This window comes from Aythya marila (genome assembly GCF_965140915.1).
Source record: "Aythya marila genome assembly, chromosome: 15".
Classification (NCBI taxonomy): Eukaryota; Metazoa; Chordata; class Aves; order Anseriformes; family Anatidae; genus Aythya; species Aythya marila.
In genome coordinates, this window is record NC_139056.1 from 12,335,571 (window position 1) to 12,355,997 (window position 20,427).

The window sequence follows — 20,427 nt, forward strand, 5'->3', positions numbered from 1 at the left end:
CTTGCAGCAATGTAGAGAGAAGGGAAACAAACGCGCTCTGTTTTAGCACCGGATTCATTGCAAGGAGATGTGCCAAGGATCATTAGTGCCACAGCCATCATTATCTTTTTGCTTGGATTAGTTTTTTTCCATTTTTCTCTTTTTTTAAAGGCAAAAAAAAAAAAAATAATGGCTTGTTCCTGTTAGATCAGATAGAGACAAAATAATAGCAGTATCACAAAGATTGAGGTCTGTGAGATTAAATTTGAAAAGGGAAGAGAAATGAGAGCTTCGGCCCTGCTTGCTGTTACACCAGCCGCACAGATAAATGACTCCGTATGCAGATAAGCAGGGTCAAAAGAAAAGGAAGGCTGAGGAAGAGACGGCAAGAAAAATAGGAACTAATCAGCAGATTCAACCACTGTAATGCAGTAAACATGGAAAATTGCATTATATTAGCTCCTCGGCTTCTCATTGTATGTATTAGCCACAAAGTCATCGATAGGCAATTTACCGTGGAGATGCAGTGCTGCAGACCGGTATCGGAGCTCTGCCCTCACAGGGAAAGGCGTTTGCAGTGCGAAAAGGGAAAAGTTGTCTTCTAAACTGCATAAGGAAGAAGTGGCTGATGTTGAGCATGAGAAATGCCCGCAGTTCTCAGTTAGAAATGTGCTCTCAGGACGAGTACAGCAGCTCTATTTGTCCCCGGTGCCTGGGCAGCAGCTGCTTGCTGAGGCGAGGTTTCATTGCAGTCCTGGGACATTCCCCTCGAGCAGGAGGAAATTGGTCTGCTGCGAATTTCTCTTGATTTTTTTTTCTATATATTATTTTTAACATTGAACTCAATTTCTCTGTTGTTCAATTTCTCACGACGAATGGCAAGTAGCCACTGCCTCTCCCCTCAGGTTCGGGTGAAATCGGCACAGCACATTATTTGCAAATCAGCTTCATCCTCCTGACTGCTGGTTAAACTCAGGATGGCTTGAACCTGGGTCCTTCCCAAAATATCCACTTAGGCCACGTAATGATTCTAGCTATCTCATGCATAGTAGATAAAATAAATTGCAGATCTTTTTAAAGCTTTGAACCAAAAACTTGGGCAATCATAGAAAAAGGATTTAAAAACAACCTCCTGATGATACAAAGCTGGGAGAGATGTAGCCCTAAACCTCACAGTAAAACCCTGTTTCTCTGCACTTCTATCAACAGCTCCACCCATGATCGGTGCATAAATCCACCTTCAGCACAGGATGTTGGAAAACTACCAAGGGACAGGAATGTCATCACGGCTGCTTGGTGACAAGGGAAGGATGCACCTCCAGGTAGGGCTGGGACCTGGTGTTCATCCTCTGTCCCCATCCATCATTTGAATTGTGCTAAACCTGCTTGTTGCATGGATTGGAGGGGGAGAAATAAGATTTTTGCAACAGGAGGACCTCAGAATTGTTTCTTTAAACTTGTCTCAAGCCATGAATAAGTTGTTTGGGACCTGCTGTGCACCCAGTGGCTCTGGGATCTGTCTGACCAGGCAGATGGTGGCATTTTTTCCTACTTTTGCTGTTGGTTTTCATCTACCTTGTGGAAGTTTGTTACATGAGTTTGGCAGAGCTAGGGCAGCTCTGCCCCCACTCCCTGCAGCAGCGCTCTAACATTACCCCTCCCAGGGTCAACCCTAACATCATCTGTGACACTGCCCCTTCCTAAATGCTGTGGCTGCTTCTCAGGGCTTGCAGGAATGGCTGAGCAGGATGAAGCTGTGTTGGCTGCTGCTGCTGAGCAGCCTTTTCTGCGTGGGAGCAGAGCTAGGCACTCCTACCAGGCTCTGCTAATCCAGCCTTGATCCACGCACTTCAAACAGGAGCCTTGATTTAGGGATGTGCTGAGCACTTGTCTCTCCCAACAGGCTGCTGCAGTGCCTGTGAGGACAGCAGTGTGCCCCTAACCCCGCTGGTTTTACTTTGTGCTGAAGGGACTGGGATTGTTCCCTGGGCAGCTGCTGAGCAGGGGCAGGCTGGAGAGGAGCAGCGATGCTGGTGGGAGGCTGGTGGCTTTCTGAATTTGGGGTTTGTGGCTGTCTGACACCATTGAGCCGAGCCCTGACAAAGCCGCTGTCCCCAGAAGGCCAGCCCAGTGTGGTAACTGGATTACAGTCCTTACAGCCATCTTCTTACGGAGGAAAAAGGGGTTTTCAGTCACACAGGATAGCTTTAAACTCTGTTTAAAGTGCTGCTGGACTTTTCTAAATAAGTGATGTGGTCCCAGAGCAAACAAGGCTCTAGAAGCTGGGTAATTCTTGGCAACAGCTGTGGTGCAGGTGGGGAGTTCTGACACCCATTTCTGTGTTGCTGGCTTTTGTGTTTTGTCTCCTGAGCAAGTGGTTAGAGGCAATATCATCAATTAGCCTTCTTATCCCCAAGTGCTCATACCAGTGAGCAGTCAGACTTGTTGCCTCCACTGCAGCCTTTTCTTTTCATGGTGTTGGTCATCCCAATCTGCACTTCTCCCTCAGCATACTTAACGTTTGTTTCCTGCAGTGACCCCTGGGCGCTTGTGGTGGACAGATTGCTCTTGCTGGGGCTGGTTTCCAACTGGGGTTTCCTGAGAGATGGCTGTGTGGAAGGGTTGGGGTCTCTTGTGTGCTGTGTGAGGAGGAAAGCTGTGGTGGGAGCTGTGGGACCTGGTGTCCTGACATCTGTGCTGGAGCGTGGCCGTGCCAATGGCTGAACTGGGCAGAGTGAGGTGTGCTGGGGGCTGGAAGGAGCTGTGTATTTCACTGTTTGAGCGGGTCTTTCATGAACATGTGTTGGCACCAGGGCTTCTTCACCCCCAGGAGGAGCTGGGTATCTTGGTGAGGCAGCTTAGGTTGAGTTGAGACCACTGAGGTCTCTTGGAGCTGGAGCAGTGGCACAGGTACTTGTGTTTTCCAATGGGAAAGATCAGAAGGTAAAAGGAGGGCCAGGCATTATAAGAGGGGTGTGTGGCAGAGCTGCTCTCCTGACCCTTGGTAACTTGTGCTGAGGCTTCCCAGCTCCCTGCCGCTTGTCTACAGAGCCCTGTGAAGTGGCTGGTGGCACCTGCTGCCTGTGCTGGTGCTCCATCAGCACACGTTTCTCTATGGCGAGAGAGTTCCTCCATGGCCAGATCTGACTTCAGCTTTCCCCTGTACTTAAACACTTGTGCAGACCTGTTGGAGCCTGGCACCATAAGCCCAGTGATGTGCAGCCGTGGGCTTTGCTCCCTGCAGCCTGTGCGCCCTGGGAGAGCTCCAGCACCCTGCTGAGCCCTGGGGAGATGTGTTCCACCCCCTTCCTTCCAATTTTATACATGACTGCTTGTTCTGCAGCACAACCCATGGGCTGTGTGCCCCCTCGTGCTGGGGAGCCCCCGTGTTAAGGTTGGGAAGCGTCGGGCACTGCTGTGTGTTCAGTAGCTCAGTCCTTCAGAGCAAGGCAAGGGCTGAGTGTAACGCCTTCTAATGTTCCCACTTCCAATTATCCTCTTAATTACTCAATGAAATGCCCAATAAAACAAATCACTATAATTTCTATTTTATTCTCTGCCTTTCTCCATTTACTTAAGAGCACAGGACCCATTAAGGAGGCCCCCTCTCATCAGGGAATACTTTCCGATAGATCATACTTACCAAATGGCTTTATGTTCCTATCCTGCCTCTCGTCCTCGCTTCCTGTGCCAGTTTGCTAATTGCCAGAGACACCAGAGGCTGGGAAGCGCTGCCTCCCTCGCTGCCCATCCTGCTGAAGTCACAGTGCTGAGTTAGTGACATCCCCATGGCAATAAGTTTGTGACATCCCCATGACAACGGCCTGTGATGTCACTGCCCGAGATTACAACTTTTTGGAGCATTCAGGCAGCAGGGCTGAAATTCCTGGGCTCTCTCATGTCTTTAAATAGAGAGGGAGGGATTAAAATGCAGGGAAGCCTTTAAAATTGCTTTAGATTTCCCTTTTTATTTTTTGTTTTTTCCCAAGGGAGTGGGGATAGGGATTGCAGGGCTGCCACCAGCAGTCCCTTTCCCTGTCCTGCAGCAAGCCCAGCTCCATCCTACAAATCTGGGGGCTTGCTTATGGGGAGCTGAGCCCGCACCAAAGGCAACTCCTGTGTGGGGGTCATCCCTTCAGTGTCCCTGGAGGCTGCAGGTGTCCCCTGCCCTGTGCATCTCCCTCTGGCTCTGCTTTGTGACGCTGTGAACCCAAAGCAAACCTGGGGTCTGCAGCCTCTGCTCTGCCCCAGACTGGTGTCTGCACTGGCTTCCTTTAGTGCTGTTGTCTAATATTCAAATATAATGTGGTGCTGCTCAGACATAGCTGGGGAGGGAGGGAGATTTGGGTGCACGCTTCTCTAGCAGCAGGGAAATCACCTTAAAAATCCAGCTCACGCAGCGAGGATGCACAAACCACATCCATGCTGGCAGCCCCAAAACTTGCCTGGGGAAGCCACCTCACTGGTATTTCACTAACTCATTTAGCCAGCAAAGCAAATCAAGCAGCGGAAGAATCAATCTCTTTTTATTTTAGTTTTTGTAAGGTGGGAATAAAAATGATGTTTCAAAGGCTGGCGTGTCTCGGCTGAGCGGCAGTGGGGAGCAGCCAGCACCGCAGAACATACTGTCCTGTCTCCCAGCTTCTCACATCGTAACTTCTAAGCTGGGTTCAATAGAAATAAATGTTCAGTAGTTCCAGTGGTGGCCTTTGGAAATGGAGCTAATGGAACAAGGCAAAAAAAAATCATTACACCGTTTTGACAAGCACTTAAATATTTAATACTGTGCATGGCCTCATTGCAGGGAGCTTGGGGCGCACCTGCAGGAAGTGGTGCCCCTCATTAGCGAGGGGGAGTCCTCCTGCAAATTAAGCAAATGAGATCTGAGCTGTGTGCTGGTAAACGAGCTGAGGGCGGCTCTGCTGGTGCTTCCCGGGATGGGAGTGTGGCAGCCGGCCAGTTCTTGGAGAGAGCCGGGAGGAGAAGGCGGACTGCTGCCCCAAGCCGAGGAGGCTGCGGTGATTAAATAGGATCTGCTGAAATCCTTCCAAAGCGGGCTTAGGAATTAAGAGCTGTCAATGTCATGTTGAGGGTCACTCGCTGCAGGACACCTCCGGCCTCCCCCTGTGCTTCTGTTTAGCCCTGTCTGGGCATTAGGAAAGGCATCCTTCGTTTTGGAGCTCTTCCCCTCTGCCGTGGTAAGGTGAAATCTTGCCAAGGAGAGCTTCTGAAAAAGTTGCTTGGTGGAGGGTGAGGATGGGACCATTCACACCGGGCCTGGAGTTGCCTGAATTCAGGCACCGTGAGGAAGGTACCCTGCCAGAGGAGGGTGTTTTTCCCTCTGCCTTCCTCCTCATTTTTCTCAGCCAGGAAGCTCTGGTTGCAGCAGGGAGATTTTCACACCTCATTAAAGCAGAGTGTCCAGCTCCAGGCAGCCATCAACCCCAATCAGAGCGATTTAAAAGGCTGCGCTTCCTTTAATCATCCGGAGATGCTCGGGTTTGGTGGTGGGAACAGAGGGCTCCCGTATGAAGGGGATGGAGCCGCTGAAACGATGCTGACGTGAGACCCGTGGCATCAAAAAGCAGCAGCTCCTCACCTGTTTGCTGGCCCAAGAGCAGACCTGGAGGTTTAGATCTGTCTTTCATTTGCTGTCTCATTTCCCTCTGTGAGAAGTGCATGGTCGTGGACCTGTGACTGCATGAGCAGCTCTGAGATGTACAGGCACAAAATACCTCAAAAATAACAACAGCTGCAGCCAGAGCCCCATGTGCTGAGCCATGTAAGCACTTTGTGACCATGTTCATGCTGGACGTTCTCCTAACCATCTACAACCATAACGCCTCCCTTGGCCGCCTTCTAGCCCTGCATCAGACCCACATGCTGCAGACATCGCATGTGGGGAGGGCAAACACATGAGAAACAAACATCCCAAAGTCACATACGTGTTATCTGCAGAAGGCGTCTCCTTCTCAAACATCCTGCACACACAGAGGTGCTTTCACGGTGCCCACAGCTCAGCTTCCAATGGTATGACTTTCCCAGGAAAACTTCATAAAGTGTCATTGTTTTTTATCAGAATCTCCTGTAGTGGACTTCAGGTTTTAATTGAAGGAACTTATTTTAAAAAAGAAAAAGTTTTTTTTTTCTAAGAAAGCAAATGTTTTTTTGTTTGTCTGTTTGTTTTCCTGGGCAGGAGGAGCCCACCCCCATTTTTCAGTACCACATCATGTCATTTGGCTGCCAGGTTGCTGGGCACAGGCTGTACCCCCAGGGCTGGTGTGCCCCACATGTGTTTGTGCCTGCAGCTGTGCCATGGGACCCATGTGTGCAAAGCCCCTACAGCCCTCACCAGCACCCGCCAGGCAGCGTTGGCCACAGTTCTGCTAAAGGTTTCCAAAACCAGGGGCAATGTAGGCAAAGGATCTCAGCAATTTTGTCATTCAAGTCTGAGAGCTACAGACCTTATGCTTGCGAAGCAATTAGGTTGGTGTTCTGCCCTAACTGCTGCTCATTAGAGATCAATGGGGCCAAAAGCAACGGAGTAAGTGGCAGCCAGGACGTCCTTCTGGGCTTCGATTTGATCTCTGCCTTTCATGGTCGTCCCTTTTGTTCTTGATCATTGGTTTTAAAAGTGGATCTTTGACTGGAACGTGACAAAAATTTCACTTAAGCAGAGGGGATTTTGGCAAAAAGAGTTGGCCTTTTGGAGCTGCCCTCATCTGTTGGGTGAATGTGAAATGATTGTCCCTGACTGGAACGGATCCTCTGGAGCCGTGTTATTCCACCGGGAGGAGGTATTTTCACCCTTTTTCAACATGGATTATTTCTGTGACTGACTGTAATAGTTTCTTTGGCGGTATTAGGACTTGTTATGTCAGGATTTATTTCAGCATGAAGTGATTGTGCGGGCTGTAGGCCCGTAACTTGTCTTTGTGTGCTGAAACCCGGGAGGCCATCGCCTCCTGCGTCCTCCACGGATGTGGTGGAAGCAGCCTCTGCACAGCTGGGCCCGTGTCCCCAGGCCAGCTGTCACCCAATGCCTCTAACAGAGCAAATTTAAGGGAAAAAAGTTACTATGAAAAGTTACTATGAAAGACATGGAGAAAAAAAAAAAGTCCTGTAGGTCAAATTTTATATAGAGAAGCCTCTTAGGAAGAGCAGAGGACCACAAAGGAGGGTTTGCACCTTCTGAGGAGTGGAGCAAACACTGGGATCTCCCTGGTGTTAACAGCAGAAAATGCACATGTGGTTTGTATTGCCGTGATCCTGAGATATCTAAGAAAGGGCTTTATTTGTCCTAAAACAAATGGTGTTGCTTGTGATGAAGCAGCGAAGCAGTAAGTTGATTAGCTAAGGCAATGTGTTGTGGCAGCTGGTACCTCTGGGAGCCTTCGGAGTTACGAATTGGTAGACCTGCTCCTCAATGCTGCAAGTGACGGGGATTTTGGCAGCCACTCCCCCATCAAACACTCCTTGTGCTCCACCAGATTTTGGAGGAAAAGGTTCACTTAAAGCCCTGTGGTGCTGTCCCATGCCAGTTAAAAATAAACTCATAATACTGGCATTAAACGAGTTGCAGTTCTTCCAGGTCTGTGAATATCTTGCCAGTCATCCAGGACCTCTGGTTTGTGGTGTTCCTGTCTTACTGGGGTTCAGAAAGGATTCATTTTATGAATTTTGGTCTGTTCTGAGCAGGGGCTCCTCCAGCCTATACAGTCAGCCAGTCTTGAGGCCTTCTTGGTTTTCCACTCTTAGCTGATGATCTCCATGGGGCAAAGACCAAAGATGGTAGAGGTGATCGGAGTAGCTTGCATCAACTGAGATGTCCAAGGCATGGAAAATAGGATGTTGTGCGTCCTAAAATCCTGTCATGCTCAGTGTAGGGTGACAGGCAGCTCTGAACTCCTGAATCTGAAGTCTGGATCACGTCCTTAGGAATGTGACACAACAAGCAAGGCAGTCCTTTCATCCCACGTGTGACAACAGGGCTCCTGGAGGACCACGAGCAAAGGTCTGAGATAGGAGGCAGGCTGGCAGTCCATCCTTGTCTACTGCACGAGCCCAAGTTAGCCTCAGCTACTTTTTGGCAGCCAGATTCCCTGCTCCGGCAAGTGCTGGGCAGCTTGGGAGGTGGTAGGGAGAGGAACGCTCTGTTCAGCAGCTGCACATTCCATTAATTTAATGAGTTTTTTTCCTTTTTTTTTTTTTTTTTTTTTTTACAAGGCAGATGGTAAAATAGCTATTTTCTGTTGTCTAATAAATACCATCAGCAAGGCAGAAAATGTGCAATCTCGCCAAGTCTTTTCTGATTCCTTGCCCTCCTGTACCGATGCATTCCCTATTCTCTGATGGGAGCCAATGGGGGTGGCTGGTGGGATGGGAGGGAGATGGGACGCGCAAGACAAGTCCGAAATTGCTGGCAGGACCCGCACAATAAAACTGCAGCTCGGCCTGATTGGGCAGAGCCTCTGTGTCCTGCTGGGAGAGCTGCACTCTGGCAGCCTTTGCCGATCCAATTCTCACTTCATCTGATTGCAGTAATAACAACTCACACAAATTTCCTGCCTCAACCTGAAATCTTCCAGCTCTGCAATGCAAATAATATAATGTGTGATGAGGAGCCCGATGACGGGGATAATAATAATAATAGTGATGATGCCTTTATTCAATGAATGAGTGAATCAAGCAAGCAAAAATAAATGGTATTCAGAGCTTGAAAATCAATAGGAAGAGAAATCAGGAGGAAATGCAGGGGGAATTGCATCTCTGGGGGAGTGCTGTCTTTAGGAATGGCATGAAGAAGCGATGAGCAAAGCCCTTTTGGGCTGGGTACTCCTTTTCAGCCTGTATTGCTCCTGGGCTCTCTCTTCTCCTGTGATTATGTTGCATTTGCTGAGCTTGCTGCTGCTCCGTGCCTGGTCCTAGGCTCCCTGTGATCTCTTTGGCCCCTTTGATTTATGGCTCTCGTGGGCTCTCTGATTGTGTCTACGCAGTTGGCAGGCTACAGACCTGACCCAGGGTTGGTTAATAACTTGTCTTTTGTCCCATGCCCAGGAGGTTGGTCTTTAAAAAAAAAAAAAAAAAAAAAAAAAAAAAAGCTCCAGACATCAATTTTCCTCTCCACCAGGATGGAATTGCAAAATGATGAGATGGTCTTTGCCCTCATTTATCTCCTCTTTCCCTTTCTCTTCCTCTTTTCATCTTTTTTTTTCTCCTTACCCTACTCTCATTGCTTTCTTCTTCACCCCCTTCTACTATCTGTTCCATCATTTATCAATCTCCCTTCCCTCTGTACATCTCCGCTTCTCCTCTCTCCCCTTCTTGCTCTCTTCTGCCTCATTTTTCTATGCATTTCTGTCCCATCTCAGATGTGCCATGCTTTTTCTTGCTGTGCATAGCAGTTTGATATCCTCACCTGTAATAGCTTGCTAATGCAGTAACTCTACAAGAGACCCTTTAAAAACCCAAAGCCTTGACAAGCAGTGAAACTCACCTTTTAACTTGGCTTCCTCTTTATTGGGGATTCATTTCAGGCAGGATTTCCATGTGCACAGTTCTGTCTCTCTGTTAGTTTTTTTTAAAAAAAAAGGCTTAATTCCTGCAACAGGTGAATATGTTTCACAGCTCCGATGAGGCGGATATATTTCCCACTTCCTGCAGGTTTATGGGAGATTTAATCAGCTAACACTTCTCTTTGCTGAGTGTGTGTTTAAAGGGTTGTGTTACATACCTGTGTGCACACAGATCTCCTGCGGAATGCCCTCATTCACCAGTGGGGTATTCCCAGGAAACCTTTGCAGTATCCAAGGGATTTTTCCTCTCTGGAGGGAGGCTGTGTAGGATTGGAGCTGATATCCTGCTCTCTCAGGTGGTGCTGGCATGGTTGAGGTGACTAAATAATCTATCCTAGTGTCACCAGTGCCAGTCCCTGCCCCACGTATCTCAGATGTTTGTGCCTGGCTCGTGGACTCTCCCAGCCCTCCTGTCTGCTCCTCCAAGCAGAGCTTGCTCAGGCAGTGCCCCTTCTCTGGGCTCTGAGTGGTGTCTTCCATAATCCTAAAGAAAAAGTGCCACTTCCAGCACCTCCAGCAAGATCTGCTGTAAGGAAACACCAACCTCCTAAAGCACTCCCTATCCCCACTGCCATAAGGGCCTGGGGATGGGGAGAATGAAGAAACCAGGCTATTCTACCTGACTGCAAGTGTTGCAGAAGGACAAACCTTCCTTGGGCCCCGCCATCATCACCCTGCTGGTCTCCAGGTGTGGTTGGGATGGGCAGTGCTGGATGTGGTGTGCAGTGTCTGCAGGAAGAGCAGGGGTGGTGTGGTGCGTCGGGGGGGACGTGCAGTGGGGTGCAATAGGCAGCGATCAGCCCTCAAAGCCAGTCCAAGGAGAGCAAGCAGCAAGAAACGGGCTGCCAGCTCCTGGTTTGGGATTGCCAGCTAATCCCAGGATGGAAAGCCCAAGTTTCATCCTTGCTGAGCAATGGCAGGGAGCAGGGAGATGTGACTTGCAAATCTTCCTGGCAGGCTCTTTTCTGGGCAGCGGTAATCTGGAATAATTCCCCTTGACAGGTCGCCAGGTTTAGTCTCAGAGAATGGGGCAGGGGATAATACAGCATGGCCAGTGCCAGGTATTGAAGGAACTCTAAACACATTGCAAGCATGGAGCTCTTTCCATTTCACACACAGGAAGGCTGTGGCCCTGAGAAGTGAAGTTTCTATACAAATCACCCCAGGGACCATAGTTCAGGTTTATATTTACAAAGCTCTGAGGCAATGGTTAGCCCCACTTCCGTGGTAAAGCAGTAGAAATTGTCTTTTCTAAGGGAATGATCCAAAAAGCAATGAGATCAAGGGCCAGCCCTTGCCGTGATTGCAGTAGTTTTGGCATTCTGCTTGTGAAAGAACAAAAATACTTGATTTAGGAATTTAGTACTCAGATGCTGCAGAACCCTTTAGGAGCAAACAGAATCCATAGGGCCTGAACTTCAGCCCTTCAGCTTTCTTGAGACTCTTGGCCAGGCTCTTGATCCAACAGAGATTTTGCTCAGGACCAGGTAAACCTCAACACAACGGCATTTTTCAATAGCAAAAGCTAGCCAGCTCTGTGCAAATCAAGGTCTTCAGCAAAAAAGATGGCCAGAGGAAGAGGAGAGAGTCTGCAGATAGAAAGAAAAAGGTATCAAAAGATTGTGGTGAGACGTATTACCTTGCTCGCTGAGTTGTGGGGTGTCCTTCATGCGTTGCCGAGTGCAGCAGTAGTTGCCATCTGGCCCATCTTCATCATCTTAATGATCCTCACCAAAACAGGTATGAAGGGTCAGAGATTCCTGTTAGAGGGACAGGTTTCTGGGCAGAAAATGGCCCAAGGAAGTCTGCAGCCTGCTTTGTAGTTTAGTGTGGTGTCCAAATTCCCTTCACCAGCAGTGTCAGACCAGAATTCAGGGCATTCAGAGGCTCTGCATCCTGTTGACCAGCAGGATCCAGGTGTGGATGCCAGCATTAAATAACTACAGCTGCTTGGACAGACCTTGCAAAAACAATAGAGCCAAACTCTTTGCAATAGTGGCAGCCAGCCTAATGGGGGGCAGTGGGCATGAGAGCAGCTTGGGAGGTTCAGGATGGTCCTGCACAAAGAAATATGCACTAGGAGTGTGGTGCAGCAGAAGAGGCCAAAGAGATGGTGAGATCTCCCACTCTGGGGATCTCCAGGACTCATCCACACTAAGCTGTGGTTGGTCTAATGTTAGAGATGATCATGGAGATAACTCAGAAGGGAGCTCGCTCTCACATCTGAAGGACAAGGAGGTGACTTTTCCTGCCCTGGTCCCCAGCGGCATGGCTGGATCAGACTTGCCAGCCCAAGCCGTTGTGTGCCTGAGTGTTGAGAAGAGAGCCAGGCTTGAAATGTCACCTGATTATAGCTGATAAGTGAGGTTTGTTGCAGCAAAGCAGGTCTGTCTGTCTCTTTGTTCCCCAGAGAGACGAGTTCTTCAGCAAAAATGAGCAGGTATGGCTGGGGGAATGGAGTTAACCGAAACGTCCGCCAGGGAGCCAAGGTGTTGGCATTTAGCTGGAGAGGAGGAAACATCTAGTTTTCTTCTGGGAGAAAACATACACACACAAGAAAACAGTATTTTCTCAGGCTGGAAGCCAGAAGCTCCTGCAACACTGGATTCTGTTGGTCAGGGCTGTGGCAGATGGGCTGGTGCTTTCCTTTCGAGGAGGATAGCCTGGAAAATTTGAGGATGTGACATCAGTTCCCTATTAGCAGGGAATATATTTTATTCCAGAGATGATGAGGGCTGATGTGTGAGGTGGTGGTGGCTGCTCTCCCTCGAGCAAGAGAAACGGGTAGCTCTCAATAAATACAGCCAGGGAGTCCCACTAGTGTCTATCAGAAATGGCACTGCCTTTAGCTCCCTGCTGGGAGAGGGACTCCCGTGTTTTGGTTAGCTGGCTGTGGCCCATTTTACGGAGGCAGCAGGCAGTGCTAGCGCAGCAAACCCCAATTAGTTCTGGAAGCAGCGTGCACAGCATTGAACTCACTGCTGTTTCCCTCCCCAAGGCAACAGCAGGGAAACCAGGCTTGAAAATGGGCTGATTCCCTGGGCAGGCACCGAGCACGCAGTCCTTCGGCTGGTGTCTGTGGATTTCTGGAGAGGAGCAGAGGCTCCATCCTGCCCTGGGAGGATGTTTCATTGCTAGTTCAAGAGCCCAGAGCTGGCAGCACTGGGCTGTGATAACTCCACAGTGGTGCTGTGGATGCCAGCCACTTCTGGAGCTTGAAACCCCAGTCAGGTCCTAAACTATCTCTAGCAAGCTCCATCCTCTTCCAGATGCACGCACCAAAGTCCTCATTCCCAACTGCATTCCCACCTTTACCAGCTTTCTCCTAGATGGGTTGATAGCAGCTGGGTAGCACATCCGTATTGGCCAAAAAGCCATTTTGAAGTAGGTTTTACTGTGGATACTGAGGTGTTCACCTGCTCCGCTTGCTGCTGGGTTATCCAGGATTGTGCTGGACCTGTCCATGAGAGCTGCATGGCTTCAGGACTGGCACTTTCCTCCACCCTTAGCCATCAGTCTTCCCCTTCTGTTGCCTGGATGTGAAACCCTTCCTCCAAATCAGATTCTGGGCTGCAGTGAGAAACGGATGGAGCAGAGGGGATGCTTAGCTATCAAAGGAATCCTTTACTGGGAGGCAGATTCAGGCATGAGTGAGATTTCAGCAAATTGCACCACATTTCTGTATAGAGCAGTATCACCCAATGGGGGATGTTTTGCTGCAGATGCTCCTTCCCTGCAGCAGTGGAGCCCCCTGAGCCCAGTGCTGGCCCAGCAGCGTCCCTGCCTTCCAGCTCCCCGCTCTGGGGATTTGCCTCATTAGCTTCCTGATAAGTTGAGAGTCCATCGCTGACTCTTAAGAAATCAGCAGCAATGCCAACCCTTCATACAAGAGTAAAAATAGCCCTAATAATTTAGGCAATTAGTTAATTAGCCTCATTTACTTGAAAGCACAGTGTGGCGTGGGAAGATTTTGCCACTGTTTTTGTTAAGCTTTTTCCCGTTCGCTTTGTTTGCTTTTCCCTTGCCATTTTTTTCCTGCTCCCTGACATAGATATAGGGACCCGAGATGATGTGATGTGGCGTGCGTGGGGAGGTGAATGCAGGCCGGGGCAGGATGCTGCCCGGAGCTGGGGCAGGGCTGGTCCTGGTCCCCAGGCTCAATGTGGTCTTGTCTCATATTGGAAGCACTTTTTAGGGCTTTTTACATCTCAAAGAGGAATGTTACCAAGAAAAGGCGGTCACTGCTAGGGTTGTGGTCCGAAAGGAGCACTGACCGATTTGGCTGCCACTTTTTGACCGTTGCCTTTCATGCTATAGCTGAGTGTCTGCTCCTCCTGTTGTCAGCCTTGTTGTGGCACACCCTATCCCTTTCCCATTGAATACGATTTTTAGCCTCCCACTTGGCTAAACCAGCATGGGCTCTCCAGAGCAGGCTGGAGCTCCCATCCTCTGCCTGAGGCCACACTCTGCACTGAGCCATTCATAGCACCCCCTGCTTGTGCCCAGCTCGACCAGTCCATATTGGTCCTTGTTTAGTCCTTAGACTAGAACTGACAGGAAAAAGAGGCAAGAAAAAGTAGGCATTTTTCGGGGGGAACAGAGATGCTACAGTAGCAGAGAGGTCAAGGCAGGGGGACCAGAACGATCCCTGCACAAGCAATCCCTGTGCCAGTCCTCCCTCTCACAGGCATGTGCCTTCCACCAGAGCAGGACGGAGTGGTAATGCTCTCCCAGGTAACTGTCACGCTTAATCCCAGGAACAAGCACAAGCAGATGCTTGAAAAGAGCTTGACAGCCTGAATGGCTCAGAATTCATTTTTTAAGGCAGGGGACTCTGTGTTAAGCAGGGAAGAAGAGAGATTTGTGCTGCTGAAGGAGCAAGAGGCAGGGAAGTGTGGAAATCAGCCCTGCGAGCCAGTCCCTGAGAGCCATGGGAGCGATGTGCCATGCTTGCTAGCAGAGGAGAGGATTTTGGTTAGCTTACTGTTGGGTGGAGGACACTGAGGAAGATTTTACATCTCCAGATCCTGTAACCTGCACAAGTCTTGTCCCCTGGCAGCTCTCTGGGGCTGCCAGCACCAAGTTCCCCAGGGTGAGCAGGACGTTGCTGCTGTGCACAGAAGGCGGTGGCATCCGTCTCTGTCCTGGCAGGGGCAGGTGACTGCAGATCCTTGTTCATTGCCAAATATTTGAAGCCTCTGGAGGCGTTCAGAAAATGGCCATTTCATTCTGATTTAGCAGGTCGAGACATCATTAGGGATGAAAACTGTCCTGGTGATTAGGGGAGATGGGGCAGGGCGATAGAAGGCTATCTGCCAGCTCTGTGGTGACCACGTCTCTGCATCCTCATTGCCCCCACCCAGCCCCTGTGGACCACATGTGGTCTCCAGGAAGAGCTGCTGGAAACCTTCATCTTTGCCCCTTGCTTGGCCACAGCAGGTTTGGGGAGAGCTGGTGGTCAGATCCCCGCTGTCCTCCCCTGCCTCTGCCTCACGCGAGTCGCGTCTGCTCTCGTTATCCACAGGGGGAGCTGAATGAAATGTCTTCCTGAATTATTTCTGAAGATATTAGATCTCCTCAGATTGTTCATCTTCCCCAGAAATGACAGCTCCCAGGCACCTGGGAATAAATGGTGCCTTGGAACAATTTCATTGTTTCTATTCCGGGCAACAGGAATTCCTCAGATCTCGACATCAGTCCTCAAACCCTGGTGTGTTAGCATAACCTCCAGACAGCTACGAGTTTCTTGACCCAGAAAAAGGCTGGGATTTATTGTGAACCCTGGGAGACCAGTGTGCCTGCAGCCCGTGTGCCCTACCGGTGTGCGGCGTTTTGTGTGCTCCTCCAGCGGAACCGGCTGGAGTTCCCTTGTCAAAGCCGCTCTCCGTCAGCAAATGCCACCTCCACGGAAGGGGCTTTTGTGTGTGAAATCAAATCAGCGTTGATTAATTTTCGTTTTGGAAAAGAGGACAAAAAAGACCTGTTAAAAATGTCAAGATGCCTTCTTTTTCATTCTTGCAAGAAGAGCTTCAATTTTTTTCTCTCTTAATGACCTTTTGTTTAAAGCCTTTGTGTTTTATAAGAAGTATTCAAAAAGAGATGAAGCAAAATGAAGTGTTAAGTATCTTTTGAAGCAAAATTTGTCCATTTCCATGATTTTATTTTGCACTTAATGAGAGGAATTGCATTTCATTTCTCTCTGAATTTTTGTCCTAAGCCGAGCCTGCTTCCCAAGCTCTGCCCTGGCTGACACATGCCAGCCTCTCCCCCTACATCGTGAGCTGCAGGGACAGCTCTGACTGCTGCCTTGACCCTGCTCACATTGCCCAAACCCCCTCCAGCTGATGGGGCTGGAGCCGAGAGCGGGATCAACCCTTTTAGCCCTGCTCGGGGCCAACACTGCTCTTGTCAGGGTCAGAGCCACAGTGGTGACCTGCAGTCGAATCCCCTCTCTTCTTCTGGAGGTGCTACGTGTGTGTTTTCTCAGCTTTTTTATTTTCCTTGCCACGCTGAGGAGCTGTGTTGAGCCGTGATGCCAGCATCTCCTCCCTCCCCGCTGCCACCTTCACGAGGACGTTGTCTCACGCTGAGCACTGCATTCCCCGGCAAGTCGACCTCATCACAAAACTTACAAAAAACTGCCTTGGCTGCTCATTACTTTTTTTTAATGAGTGTCTCGTATGGCTGGCTAAATTGGACCAGAGTCTGGCGTAAAGGATGCTCTGCCCTGCAAGCCAGGGGTGATGCAGCAGCAGGGGGGTACGACATGGAGCGCTCCTTGTTAGGTGATGCAGGAGCATGGGATCACATGGTGAGGGATGTCCTCATGGAGAGAAGGCATCAGCCTTCAACCCCGCAACAGTTTCACTGTATGCAGTTGTGCAAAGTGAGTGTAAATCATCCCCGACCCTCGTGTAGCCCTCGTTGTGCAGCACAGTGTGCCCTGTGCACGCTTCAGCTGCGGGGTGGAAGCAGGAGAAGGGGGCAGCGATGTGCAGGCCACTGGGGCAAAGCTTTCACCACCTATTTTTAGAGCTGTTCCACATTGTTTCACACACATTAAGTTTCTTTTTTCTTTTTTTTTCTTTTTTTTTTTTTTTTTTAATCCTGGCAAAAAGGTTTTTTGACCCACATAAAAGGGTTTGCATAAAGCTTTTGCATCCTTCAAAATCGTTCATAAAACATAAAAAAAAAAAAATAAAAAAAATTGTCTCCAGTTACTTGTTACTCAAATCTAATGGAAAAAAAAAAAAAGTTCCCTCTCTTTTTGTTAGTTTTCCTCCCCTCATTTCCCTTTTTTCTCACTCTGAGTAAAAAGCATGGTAGTGGGAGGGAAAGGAGAGAGCAGTCATTAAAGAAAGCCGAATATTTCTCCTTTCCACTTGAAAGAACCAGAGCTGAACTGGATGATGTTCTTTCAACTTTAAAAAGAAATCAGGAGAAAGTTTTGTTTGAAAAGGAAAACACAAATGTTTCCAGTTAAACTGCTTTGAGGGAAGAGCATCATTTCTCTTCCCCATCCCCAGAGGATGCTCTCAGTGGTACAATGGTAGCACGAGCAGCACAGGTTGCAGCAGCAAGTGTCCGGGCACCTCCCTGGGGCTGTGACTTCCCTGCCGGTGCTCGGGGAATCACACAGCACACAGGGGATATGGAGCTGAAGTTGGAATCAGGCACGTCTGTGCTGCTGGAGTAACGAACCCACACGGACAGCATTAACCTCTGGAGCTGGAACTGTGCCCATCAGCGGGGCGTGAGCACTTGCTCCCCCGGTTAATGAAATCTCCTGCCTTAATTGAGGCTACGAGGGACAGTTTCAAAGTCATCAAGCCTCGATTAAAGCTGTCTCTCTTCCCCTTGCACGGAGCAGAGCTCTCTGGTTTTGGTTTCCCTGGCAGTGTGTCCCTCTCTGCCTTCTCCCACGTATGTCTCTGGCTGGGATTCCTCCTCCCAGCGCTCGGGGGGCTGAGCAGGGCTCGTCTGCCTCCAACAAGTCACTGCCGAGCCCGAGGAAGGCATTAGCTGCCTGACCTGGTTCCAGCCAGGTGTGAAAAGATCCGGTGGCTCTGGCTCCGCTCCACCTTCCCCGGCCGTGTGAGGAGAGGCAGAAGGCTTCTCTTCTCTCCACCAGTTCGCGTCATCCAGGTCTATTAAAAAAAAAAAAAAAAAAAAAGAGGGGAGAGGAGAGGATAGACAGGAGAGAACCATTCATGGGGAAAGTTGGGCAGATTAAAAGGCATTTGCAGGGCTGCAAGAAAGTAAAACCCTTCAATTAGCTGTCTGCCCTAGGAGCTGAGCAGGAAGGGATAAAAGCTGAGATGCTCTTGCAGATGCAAGAGGAAATTCTCCTGCTTCTTGGGGACTTCTGCAGTCCTAAATTAGCGCTCGGAGCATGGGAGCTTTGCCATGGCGAGGGCTGGTGCTCATCATGGAGCACGTCCTGGGGAGGTGATGGGGCTGTGGGGCAGCTCAGGAGGGCTCATACCCCAATCCTCGTCCTCCAGAGCCCATCCCATACCTGCACCTCCCATCTATCAGCACACAGTCCCCCCACACCAGTGCTTTGGGGTGCTTGTCACCTTTTTGTGCAACAAATGGGGCACCTGGGAAGGGAAGGAGCAGCTGCTCTGCCTCCCCGGGGCTGCAAGCATCCGCTCCTCACGCACACGCACACAGGCTCCTTTTACCTAACAAACAATTATTTAACAAAGTATGCAAATAATATAATTACTGTTATTTGTTTAGCTGTTATAAGTGTTTGAAATGTAAATGTCAACTTTGGGATTTTTGCAGGGTACGTGTGTGTTGTTGTTGGCTTTCTCTCTCTCTCTCTCTCTCTCGTGTGTTCTCCCTGGGTTGCAATTTGATGAATTTCTCCTTGTCCTAGGAAAAAAAAAAAAAAAGCTAATGTGATTTCTCTGCGATTACAGCAGAAGACGCCAAAGCGGGGATTACTCACAGTAACTTCTCTTACTTAGCAGCTCTGAGTGGGAGGCAGGATTCATTACACCGAGCAGAGAGACAAAGAGGAAGCGTCGCGCAGCCGGCTGCTTGTGTCTGCCGCGGCGACGTCCTCGCCGGTGCCAGGGCTTCCCTCCCGGGCAGGCACGGGGTCAGCAGGCAGCAGCGGCGATGCCAGGACCTTTGCAGAAGGTTTTCAGGGTCCTCCTGTCTTGCTGCAACCCTGCTGTGCGGTCTGAAACATGGTTTTTGAGGAGGTGATGTTTTCTGTGCAGGAGGCTGGAGGAGCAGGTATCACCTACAGCTGCCCCGGTATGGATTTACCTCGAGCATGTTTTGCTAGGCTGTTTTCCTAGGATATATCCCACCATCTGGGCTGGGGTTTTGGTGTAAGTCGAATGCTGAGGTGGTCATCCATAGGTCACTGCCTGCAGTTCGGGCAATCGATCCAAGGCTTGTTACCATCACCGGCACAGGGCTCGGGGAACCCGTCAATGCTGTCGATGCTATTGAGCGGTTTTTGCAGCCCAGGCTCAGCTGCTGGTCTGTTCCAGGAAGGCTGCTCCAGACAGGGCAGGGCCCCTGGGACTGCAGCACCTCTGCTGCCGGCTCACAGCTTCCCAAAAACGCCAGCAGGGACCGGATCATCCCTGGGCTTGTGACCTCTCCCAGCTGCACAGTTCCAGGAGGAATCCAGTTGGACGCATCAGCCGGCAGCAGGCCTGGCTCCAGCTCTCTGCTCGCTTGGCTCAGATACCAACCTGGATGCTTGGAATAAAAGAGAAAGGCTGCGGTGCTGCCCTGTGTGCCACCCAGCATCCCCTTCAGGGTGATCGTGGGTTTTGTGTGAACCCCACAGCAGGAGAGGGATGAGGAGCTTCCATCCCCGGTGTGACCCAGGGGAACTGGGTGGAACATGACAGTGGGGCCATGGGGTGGAGCCGGCAGAGCTGCTTGTTTCTTAATTGCAAAGACAGGAATCCTGTGACCTTCGGTGGATTTCATAGCCCAGCAGGCTCGTGTAATTGAAACCGGTGATAATTTGTCATGGCTCTAGGCTCCCCCTATCTATTCCACTCCCGCTCGCTCCCTCTGTCTCCTACTCCCCATTTCTCTTTCCTTCCCCAGGATCTCATTACCTCTGTGCTTCTCTTTTACTCTCAGCTATAGCCCTTCCTGGCACGAGGAGGCACCCTGGGATCTATTCATCTTCGAGGGATTTAGGTTTGGCCTGTTGCGGTACTGTCCCCACATCCATTATCCAAGACAATCTCTTTCCTCCTGTGGCCAGGAGTCCTGCACCCACCAGAAGATTCTAGCTCCAAAAGCGATCATAAATAATGCATTGCTGCTGTCAATAAATACCCCCAGAGCAGCACTGAGCTCCCAAACCCGACTTCCCACCCCCGTCAGGTGAAGGTTGAAGCAACATTATCATTTTTATTTAAATTCCCTCGTAGGTGGCAGGTTCAATGCTATTAACATATTTCAATTCAAGCCATTCTTATTTTAATTAGCCTTAAGTAATTAGTTCTAATTCATCGCCATTTTTTGCTCTGCATATTTTGGGTTATTTACTTCCCTTGCTAAGTAACAATTTGATGTAATTATGTGCTACTCATTCTTTCTATTTACATATGCTCGCTCACTCAGATTTCCTCGTTGAAATTTCAACAGATCCTTTGAATTCCCTCTTGAATTGTTTTCTGAGTTGTCAGCGGTGTGGAAATTGTGGGGTGGCGAGAGAATCGATCCTCTTCTGTGGACATCCCCGGTGCCAAAGGCAGTGACAGCGTGTGGGAGCACCTGGGCTGGCAGCAGGCTGCTCTTGGCAGGGGAGGTTCATTGCCAGGCTTTGTTTCTGGGAGTCTGGATTCACATAGGAGAGGACTTTGGGCACCGTATCCAGCAC

General features: G+C 49.7%; 1 protein-coding gene across 1 annotated transcript in view; it reads left to right on the plus strand.

The window, feature by feature from the left end:
* The first annotated feature begins 1,185 nt into the window (after positions 1-1,185).
* Positions 1,186-20,427, plus strand: part of ELFN1 (extracellular leucine rich repeat and fibronectin type III domain containing 1) — a 76,957-nt gene continuing 57,715 nt past the window's right edge. The window contains exon 1 of the mRNA XM_082772545.1: positions 1,186-1,301. The gene's annotated coding sequence lies outside the window, so the exon portion shown is untranslated. The remainder of the gene's footprint in view (positions 1,302-20,427) is intronic.